Raw genomic sequence first — 11,124 nt, forward strand, 5'->3', positions numbered from 1 at the left:
GATATCTCATTGTAGTTTTGATTTGCATTTCTCCAATAATGAGTGATGCTGAGCATCTTTTCATGTGTTTGTTAACCATCTGTATGTCTTCTTTGGAGAAATGTCTGTTTAGGTCTTTTCCCCACTATTTGATTGGGTTGAGGGCCATAACTCCTGCAGTGGAGGCAGTCCATGTCCCTGCACACTTGGTGCTGCCAGGGTCCCCACAAGCTAAGCAGCTGCACCATCTTCATGCTCAGTGCTCACTGGGACAGGTCTGCCACAGGCCAAAAATGTCTTGCATCTATGCACACAGAGTTGCTTTGGTCATGTCTGACTCTTTGTGACCCTGAGGGCTGTGGTCTGCCAGTCTTCTCTGTCAGTGGAGTTCTCCAGGCAAGAATACTGGAGTGTATTGGCCAATACTTGTTTGCATACCCTTCTAGAGCACCATATTTCCTGCTTCCCTAGCTGCCAACTTCCCTGAGTACCTGATGCTGTCAGAACCCCTGAAATCCAAGCAGCTGCACCACCTCCACACCTGGCCCTCACAGAGGCAAACCTAAGTCCTCCAGGGCAGCCTCAGAGGCAAACTCCAGTGAACGACCCACATGCAGAGGTGGAAATAAAACCACAATTGACACCGAGGGGCAGAGTGGCTAAGGAAGAAGACCCAAAACCTTCCCCCAAGTTGTACAAGCTGAAGGTTAAATCCAATCAACTAGGCAGATTCTGTGTCTATGGAATATATAAACGGTCATTGAAAGCTCCCACAAAAGAAAATGCACTAGTTCTGATAGCTGTGGACATTGGAGGCAAGAACACACATGAGTAGGACCAGATTAGAGTCTGAGCTGCCCCCACAGCAAGTCCAGAGACCAGCACCGTGTTGGAGGGCATCCTAGGGAGGTGAGGTGGACTGTGACTCCCAGCGAGGGAAAGGACTCTGACAGCAGTGACTCAAGAAAAACATTTATTATTCTTATATTCTGACTTGTTCTGTAGATTCTTTTGGATTTTTTTTTTACTTTTTCTCTTTTTCTTTTTCTCCCCCCAACCCAGCCCCATTGTGGTTGTTGATTTTTCTGGCACTGTGAAACCTAATTAAGGTTTTGAGGTTTGTTTGTTTTTTTCTCAGTCACATTTTTTTATTGTTGTTATAAACCTCTGCCTCTATGTTGGGCTTTTGCAGTTCTGTGGAATTTTCCTTTTTTTTTTTTTTCTTCTTTCTTTTTTTTTTTCTCTTTTAATTTTAATTTTTTTTTGAACCTATTATTATGTTTTATACATTTATTCCTACCGTGTATTTTTGAATGCTTTCTCTTATCTCCAAAAGTACACATAGCTGAGTCCTAATTCAAATAAGTTCCCAGTTGAGCCAGGGCCCAGAAATGGAAAAGGGAAGAATAAGCTAATGAATTAGTGGGATATAGGGTATTAGACATCATCAGTATATTACAATCACAGGGTAGATGGAGCTTCTTGAGAGCCATAATCGGAGGCAAAGGTCTGAGCTTAGAAAACAGGTACAGCAGTCAGAACACCAAATTGAAGGTGGGAGAGAAAGAAGCAAAACTGGAGTACAAAGCACAGAATATTTTCATTATCATTCAAGAGACTTACCGAGCACATTTTTACTTCACGACTTCATGGTTTGAAAGTCTGGTTCTGAAGCATATTACCTGTTAGACAGGTCCGAAGCCGAAATTTTTCAGAAAAATAAAAGTGACAATTTACAATAAGCTGAGAAACAGAGAGAAATTAACCAATGTGGAACAGGGTGTCTCAATGAAATGCAAACTGTTGGACTCATTAGCGTAGTACTCAACACATCAACTATGAGGGTTAGTCTTTTTTAAGTTACAAAGTGAGAGCTACTTTGTTTATAAGAGAGAGAAACTCAAGAAGAAATGTTGTGCTGCTGTTCAATCTCTAAGTAATTTCTGACTCAGTGACCCCATGGACTGAAGCACAAAAGGCTTCCCTGTCCTTCACTATCTCCCTGAGTTTGCTCAAATTCATATCCATTGAGTCGGTGATGTTATCTAATCATCTCATCCTGTGTTGCTCCCTCCTTCTTTTGCCTTCAATCTTTCCCAACATCAGGGTCTTTTCCAATGAGTCAGCTCTTCCCAGCAGGTGGCCAAAGTGTTGCAGCTTCAGCTTCAGCATCAGTTCTTCCGATGCATATTCAGAGTTGATTTCCTTTAGGATTGGCTGGTTTGATCTCCTTGTTCTCCAGGGTAACCTCAAGAGTCTTCTCCAGCACCACATTTTAAAAGCATTGGTTCTTCAGTGCTCAGCCTTCTTTATGGTCCAACTCACATCTGTACATGACTACTGGAAAAGCCATAGCTTTGACTATACATACCTTGGTCAACAAAGTGATGTCTCTGCTTTTTAATACACTATCTAGGTTTGTCATAACTTTCCTTCTAAGGAGCAAACATCTTTTAATTTCATGCCTGAAGTCAACATCCAAGAGATTTTGGAGTCAAAGAAAATAAAATGTCACTGCTTCCACTTTCTCCCCATCTATTTGCCATGAAGTGATGGGACCAGATGCCATTATCTTAGTAATTTTAATGTTGAGTTTCAAGCCAGCTTTTTTACTCTCCTCTGTCACCTCATCAAGAGGCTCCTCAACCAGAAATAGTTGAGGCCAAAATGTCTATGAGGTGTCTCACGGCACCTAATCCAGGAATGTTGAGACCTGAATAACAACTCAAAGGAGCAGCACCTGCATCACCTGGATTCCTCTCATCCTCTAGTCTCTGTTTCCCTCTGAGCCCCTGCTTCACTCCATCTCTTGCCTCTCAGTATGGACCAGTGTGGAGGAAAGCATGGGCAACAACAGCCCCAGAGTTGTAGATCTTAAAGCTCTAGACCTCAGAGACTGACTTTTTCTGATTCTTATTAAAAACACTGGGGAAAAAAAACTTTGTGGCCCAGACCCAGTCAGATTCCCAAACATGGGCCAGTTGACTGTGGATAAGCAAGCAGGCTACTTGGGCTGGCTCTGCTTGGATCAGTGTCCAACCTTGGGCTAGACAATGGTGACCAAATGGAGAAGGCCAGGGAAAAATATGACCTTTCTGGCAGAAATCCTAGAGCTAGAGTAGGGGGCTGCCATACGTTGAGCATATAAACAGTAGATAACTACCAAACAAAGTAATAAATAAACTAGCTCTGTGTTCCACATATTGCAACTATTGGGCAAAGAGCATGATATTTTATAAGGGCCAGAAGAGAGAATCATCATTGTGTCCTTTATATAATCATATCTAAGCATTGTGTCCTTATAGAAATCATATCTAAGAATCATTGCAACTTCCTCTCCCAGATGAAGATGGAGTTTCTACACCCCCCAGAACTTTCAGGCAGGTGAAGGTATGTAGTTCATGTCACATGTACTAGGATTACTGTGAGCAGCAGGGTAACCAGGAAGGAAGAACTAGCTTTCCCAGCAAATTTAGTTTGCACTCCAACTACTGGTGCACTGGTTTGGTGACTATGGGCACATTGCCAAAACTTTCTGAGCTAGTTTCCTCGCCTGAAAAATAAACATACCTGGTAAGTTTGTATACAGGTTAGAGATGACCTACATAAGAAGCACTGACACCTGACAAATGATAGCTACTGTACAATTAATATACTGAATGGCTCCCTCACAATCTCCACATTTGGCCCCAGGAATGTCTTAAGGCCATGATCCATTTCATACAAACACTTTTCTCTGTGAAAGTCTCCTGTCCTACCCTACATACCCAGAACATATGGTTTATATAGATTCCAATTAGGTTGTACTATTAATATTAAAAAAAAAAAAAAAGAGGAAGGTAGCAGTAGTATTTATTTTGGCTTTCCCCACAGATTTACTTATCTGCAATGATGCCAAAAATTATCCAAAATTCTAAGATGACTTTCAGATGTGAGCTAAGAAAGATAGTATAGCTGCACTAATACTCTAAAATATGCATATATGTGTGCATGCATGTGTTTATATACACATGTATAACTTTACATATGTAAATATGCAATATTATCATTATGTTTTGATTAACATTTAATGTATTAAATTTTATATATTTATATTATAATATTTTATAATTGGATTTTATTTCAATTTTTAATGTGCCAGGGTACTTTTTTAATAATATAAAATTACAATTCAGGAAAACTATATCTGACATCATCTCTGGAGCCAGGGGCATTTACAGCAAAGTAAATTTCCCCATCAAGATTTCAAAGTAATAATCCCTTCGTGTTAGAAACAAGGGAACAGAAGTGTAGAGAGGTAAAATGACTTGTCTGAGTTCTCCCAGCTTAAATATCAAAGGAATGTCTGAAGCCTTGTACCCAGCCCAGAGCCTCCCCCAGCCACTCTCCAGCACGTGCAGCCAGAAGGAAGAAGACCGGCTCCTGAGAAGGCCCCAGAGGAGAGCTGAGAGAGGCCTGTACATGGACAGGTGCAAAGAAAACACTGCAGGCAGATCCCTGCACCCCACATTCTCATCTGGTCACTTTCCCTGACTGGATTTCAGAAACTTGAGAATTATCCACTATTTTTGTGTTTGAAGTCCCATTAACATGGATAGTCAAAAAGCAGCTTTCATTAAGGTCTCTCAAATAACAACAGTGATAGAACAAATTGTGAAGCCAGCATATGATAAAAATGATTGCCACACTCCTATCTCAATCTCCTGCTTTGATTCACTACATAGTGTAGCAAAATCTGAATGCTTGTGACATTGCTGCACTCCCCACTCATTCTCGCCTCCGTACTTTTGCTCCTGATGACCCTGCCACCTGGAATGCCCTCTGCTCTTTCCTTGCCTCATTCAGCCTCGAAGATATAGCTCAGGTACCACCTCCTCCAGGAAGCTTTCACTCATTCATCTTTGTATCCTAGCACATCATAGTCTTCAGTGAAGGTGTGTTGAGCATTTAATATTGAATAGAAGAGGTTTCTCACTGTAACCCAGGACCAGAGTCCTCTTTTTTCCAATCCTAGCCTGTTGCAGCCATCCTAGTATCTCCTCTAACAATGCTTAAGGTCACGTGAATCAGGCTATATCTGTCATAGGCTGCTAAAGCTGTAGAACTGTCTACTAGAAAATGCTTGTTTCCTTTTCTGACAAAGAAGAAAGGAAGTAGATAGTAAGAAAGCATAGCAGCTGGGGAGATGGGATGATATAGGCAGAGAAATGACACCACAGGACTTGGGGCAGGAAGCAGCCTAGACAACACAAACATGCATCTGACCTCTAAACCCACTATTTCTCTCCTAGTTTTCAGCAACCTACCACTTGGTCTAGGATTCCTAGATATGCAGTCACTCCCAGCAAAAACTGGAGGGCTTAGAAGTGAACTAGACCCATGGCAGCTTCCATATCCAAGATCATTACTCCTTTAAATTACATCCACCCCAAGTTACACCTGGGGCCTCACTCTCCCTAGAGAGGGACTAGAGGGCCAAGTGGAGGTCCTTAAAAGTATGGGCTCTGCCCTAAGATAGACCTCATGGGGGCAGGTGTGGCTTAGAGAGAATACAGGAAGTGAAAGTGAAGTCGCTCAGTTGCATCAGATTCTTTTTCCAGGGAAACTTCCCGACCCAGGGATTGAACCCAAGTCTCCCACATTGCAGGCAGACGCTTTACCCTCGGAGCCACTAGGGAGAAGAACAAAGCTAGCCTGTTTAGGTTGGGTAACCCTGGGCACAGCCTTGTTTCCAAGGCACAGAGGAAGCTCCCACATCACAGAGAAGCCTCTAAATCTGGCTCAGACAGCTCCAGGAGGAAATACAGGCCAGCTCTCAATTTGAGTTTCTCTGGTTCTCATCTATACAGCTTAACAAATCAAGTTTGTTCAAGCTCATTTACTTACAAACTTTGGCTGGGATCCAGTGTCACCAGTCTGAGACCATGGGTCCCCTGAAGCTCATTGTGTCTGTGGTCTGTGGTCTTCTGTGACCAACAATTAGCCCCAGGATGCAGTACAAGCTGCCATTTCCATTCTAGTCTTAGTTGCCATGGAGATCATCTGTGGTTCTTTGTGGGAACCAACTGCTAAAGCTTTCTGCCAATGGCCCATGGCCTTGACTCTTGGGATACTAGAATCATTAGGCAAGCAGAACAGTTGCATTAGAGATTCCTCTCCTTCCCTAGGAGATTAAGGATTGATGAAGAAGGGCAAGGGACACAGGAGAGAATGTGCACCATTCTGTTTGAAAAGAGGTTTCTATCTCTCCTTTCCTTTGCCAGTGGAGTTCAAATGTTTTTATAAACTTAAGAAAATTAGGAGATACCATAGATACACAGTGGTGAAACAAACACCTAAGTTCTACACTTGGCTCAGCCACCAACACTCTTTGTGGACTGAAGCAATTTACTCAACCTCTTTGGGCCCTCTTTTCTCATCAATAAATTGAAGAGTTTGACAAAAACTTTTTCAGAGTTCCATAAGATGGTATTTTGATAATTTGTTTTGCTCCAAAATTACCAAATAGCTTCTCCTGTACAAGGACAATGATCAGTAAGAGTGGTCAGGTAAAACCACAGGGAAAAGAGCAAGACTGAAAATAACCCATGGTTCAGGTCACAGGGCAAGAAACTAGAGGAGCCCAGAAGCCAAAGTTTCAGATGGAATCGGGGCTGGGAATCAGGCAAGCTATCAGGGGCCTAAAGAACAGACCCAGATCTTCAGCAAGAGAAGATCATAGTCAAGGAACAAGGGCATCAAGAAAATCCAGAGCACAAACTTGTGTCTGAGAGACATGATGGATTAGAATATGTCTCTTTCAAGTCAGAAAATCAGTGAAAAAGTAAAATCCCAGTGAAAGTTTTGAAAGTTTGGAGACATCAAAAAGAAACTAAAATCCCAATAAATTCTCCTCTAAAACATTCAAAGTCACATGTGTCCAGCCAGGCGTATCACAGGCCACTGCAGAAGCTGAGCTGTGGAAAGTGCCTGACAGAAAGTTTCAGCTTCTTTCCCTGAAAGAGGTTCCTAGAATCTAAAAGGACAGTGCAAGGAAAATAATCCATGGAGTAATCAGTTCACAACCAATGCTATCAAATGTACAAGAGGTCTGTGGTTGAGACGCAGGCATCCTCAGGCTATTTCATATCACATCTACTGCTGCCATTGAGATTCTTTTCAAAATCCAGGTCTCTTGCGGCTGATGTTCTGATTCACTCTGAGTTTCTCACTACTAAAAAACCAAAGAGCTTTATATAGACTCCTAAGGAACATTTCCCCAGGCCTTGGTCTCTCCAAGTACAGTGCATAAAGAATTAGGTTTGTATCCCAGCCCTGCTGTTAACCTGCTTTGGGTTAAGGCTAAGTCTCAAAATCATTCCAGCTCTCAGCTTCTGCTTCTGCCACATGGACTTAATCTTTCCTCCTCTGCCTCTTTCACAGATGCTAGAAAGAGTCAGTGAACCAATACCTGTGAAATCACTTTGAAATATGGTCTCTGGTGACAAGCCAGCACTCAGAAAATAAGGGGGGTTCATCGGAATCAGGGCTTCCAATTCAGCCTGCCTTCCTTAGCCATTTCTGTGTCAATAAGCTGTCACTGCACCTTCTCCTCAAATAATGCAAATTTAAAAAGCTGGCACAAGCTCATCTGGAATTCACATACCTAACCTTCAAACAGACAAGGACAATGTGAAATTGGAAATACAGGAAGATGGCAAGTAGTACGGCTGTCTGTGAAAAATGAGCATTGTAGGAACAGCCTCACTTCTCCCAAAGACTCTCAGTGTTTGTCAATGATTTGTAATGCTTTCACTGAAAAGCTCTCATCCTCATGAACACATTTTGAAGATAGAAATCAATCTTATGATGTAACAGAGAGGAAAAATCTGTTACGAAAAATGAAGAGGAGAAAAACCATCTAATTCCAGAATCCTTTCTACAGAATAAATGGGTTCCAGAGAAGTAAGGCCATATCCATGTTTTTTTCTATGCTCTTGCCATTTACTAAGCAGCTGCCAAGAGGTAAGATTGAAGAGCGAGGCTGTTCAGCCAGCCCCCTAGCAGTCTTTCCATCTCAATAATTTAGGCCAGATGCCTTCAGGGGAAACAATCTCCTTTGTCATCTCATCTTAGGGACCTACACACCCCATCCTTGGCATTTGTATCAAGGCAGTGCAGTGTTTGCCGATATAAGATAAATAGCTAAGACCCTCAGAGAAACTATCACTATATGCGATGATGTAGTGTGCTTAACCACACAAGGGTAGGCTGCCACCATAGTTTTGAGGCCATTGTGATCTTAAAATAACACAATAACACACAGAGGTTTAATTTAACACCCAGACCAAGATACATTCTACTTCTGAGATCCTCAGACTCAAGAATAAAGTTACTACAAGACCTACTGCATCCCCCCAGCTCATCTCAAAACATACTGCAGTGAGTATCCACACTGCAGTTTGAGGTAGACGTAAGCTATTGAGAAAGGCAAAAACCAGGAAGGAGAACTAAGTAAAGCTAGCAAAGTCAGGGTGGAGGCAGAGACAAGTCTGGGGGGAGGGGTTAGAAGAAGATCTTCTTCTTCTCCATGAAGAAGATTCCAAGGTTGATGTCCACCAGCACATCTTACAAACTGCAAAGTCCCCTTTACTCTCTTTTCACTCAGAGGTCCACAGCCTCTTACAGTATTCCATTACCTAGAGGGTTTCAGAACAGAAGTTTCCTAAAGAATAGGTTTCATTCTGAAAAATGGAAGGGCTGGTGTCCGATATCACCACTGTCTCCCCACATCTCATCTCCAAGCCCACTCCAGACTATTCACATGGACAAATAAGCTGTGATCTTTCCTAGTGCCTTCTGGCACTTTGTATGGCTTAGGAGCGTCTCTCCTGAGAAAAATCAGTCCACAACAGGTCTGGGAGATCAAGATAATGTGAGAGCTCATAGTGGGTCAGTAATTCAGCAAAAAACCAGAAAGCTTTTGGCTGGGGGATGAGAGAGACATCTGTGCACAAGCCAGGAAGAAAGTTCACTCGCACCTGCTGGACTCAGTCCTCGAGCACTGACGAGGACTCCTGGCCCTCGGGAGTTGCCTGGTCCTGGACTCTCTAGACCAAGATGAAAAGGTGCTTAGATCTAGGGTTTCCTCAAATTGCTGTCATGAAAGAGAGGCAAGTGAGCCTAGATGTGGAGAAGGAGCATGTTTGAGAGATGCATGATGATGTCAGGAAAATCAGGAGTATTGTGAAGCCCTCTGAGAATCATGGCACAACACAGTCAAGCATGTCAAACTCAAAATGCACAAATAAGCCCAAATAAATAACTGACATAAATAACTTAAGTCAGTGACTATACTGTTAAAAACTCCATCCTGACCCCTTTAAAATCTACATTCCATGGTGGCCGCTCCCGGCCGCGTGCGGCGCCAACCTCAGCGCAAGCGCCGAGGCTCCGGCAGTTGGCCGGCACGCCACTGCGCATGTGTATCAACTACGAGGGTGGGTGCTGGGGTTGAGGCTTTCGATTAACACCACAGGCGCCACACCTGTGGGTGTTCAGATGGAGCAGCTTCCTAGTCATCCTGCTAAGAGAAGAGCCAAAGAGGAGGGTAATACGGTGCCTCTTTGTCGAGCCAAACCCTCCCCCAGCTTTATTAATCTTCAAGCAAGTTCCTCACCAGTCACTTTCCTGAAAATCCTGCCAATGAAGTTGCCGTCAGGTATTGACCACAAGCCCAAGGAATGCCTAGGACTCCTAGAATGTATGTATGCCAATCGCCAGCTTCAGACCCAGCTTGCCCAACAGATGGTTATTTTGGAAAATTTACAAGCATCCATGACACAACTGGCTCCTGGGAAAGAAAGCAAGAACTCTTCTCTCCCAGCCTTATCTCGCAATCTATTGTTAAATCACCTGCCCCAATTCAGTAAATGAATTGTGAAACAAACAAACAAAAAAATCTACATTTCAGATCTCCAGCTTCCAAAAGTTTAACAGTAAAGACAAGTGGAAATAACTCAGCCTGACTGTCTTCAGTATAGTGACCTGCATGCTGTGGGTGCTTGACGTAATTTAAAGGAATTGAATGCATGGCCACAAAACTCATATCAGCCATGATCAATTCAGAAACAAAGAGGGAGAAATTGCTATTTGTAAATAAAGAGAAACTACAATTTGTAGTCATACCCACCTTTTCTAAGAGCCTCTGTAATAAGATAAACAAGGACTCCAGGTAGAGATTAAATGTGTTATCTATAAGTCTGCAAGTGAAGAGGTCTTTCCAGTAAGCCATTATGAAAGGCTGCTTGAAAAAATTTGAGACCCCTCTCTGAAATAGGTAAGCTCTGTATTTTAAAATTATTTCTTCCATAGTCAGCAAAAATTCTTTAAGCAACCCCAAAACAAAGAATAAACATGGGTAAAATCAAGATCTTGTTGTTGTTCAGGTGCTCAGTCATGTCCAACTCTTTGTTATCCAATGGGCTGCAGCACACCAGGCTTCCCTGTCTTTCACTATCTCCTGGAGTTTGCTCAAATTAATGTCCATTGTGTTGGTGATGCCATCCAACCATCTCATCTTCTGTCATCCCCTTCTCCTCCTGCCTTCAGTCTTTCCCAGTATCAGGGCCTTTTACAATGAGTTGACTCTGCATCAGGCAGCCAAAGTACTTCAGCTTCAGCTTCAGCATCAGTCCTTCCAATGAGTAGTCAGGATTGATTTCTTTTAGGATTGACTGGTTCAATCTCCTTGCTGCCCAAGGGACTCTCAAAAATCTTCTTCAGCACCACAGTTCGAAAGCATCAGTTCTTCAGTGTTCAGCCTTCTTTATGGTCCATCTCTCACATCCATAAATGACTACCAGAAAACCATAACTTTGACTACATGGCCTTTTGTCGGCAAACTGATGTCTCTACTTTGTAATACAATATCTAGTTTTGTCATAGCTTTTCTTCCAAGGAGCAAGTATCTTTTAATTTTGTGGCTGCAGTCACTGTCCTCAGTGATTTTAGAGCCCAAAAAAAAATAAAGTCTGTCACTGTTTCCATTGTTTCCTCATCTATTTGCCATGAAGTGATGGGATTGGGTGCCATGATCTTAGTTTTTTGAATGTTGAGTTTTAAGCCAGATTTTTCACTCTCCTCTTTCACCTTTTCAGGAGGCTC

The 11,124-nt window shown here is 42.6% G+C and overlaps 1 pseudogene; it reads left to right on the plus strand.

The window, feature by feature from the left end:
• Positions 1–9,384: 9,384 nt before the first annotated feature.
• LOC110145071 (TSSK6-activating co-chaperone protein pseudogene) lies at positions 9,385–9,919 on the plus strand (annotated as a pseudogene).
• Positions 9,920–11,124: the final 1,205 nt, after the last annotated feature.

This window comes from Odocoileus virginianus, chromosome 10 (assembly GCF_023699985.2).
Source record: "Odocoileus virginianus isolate 20LAN1187 ecotype Illinois chromosome 10, Ovbor_1.2, whole genome shotgun sequence".
Classification (NCBI taxonomy): Eukaryota; Metazoa; Chordata; class Mammalia; order Artiodactyla; family Cervidae; genus Odocoileus; species Odocoileus virginianus.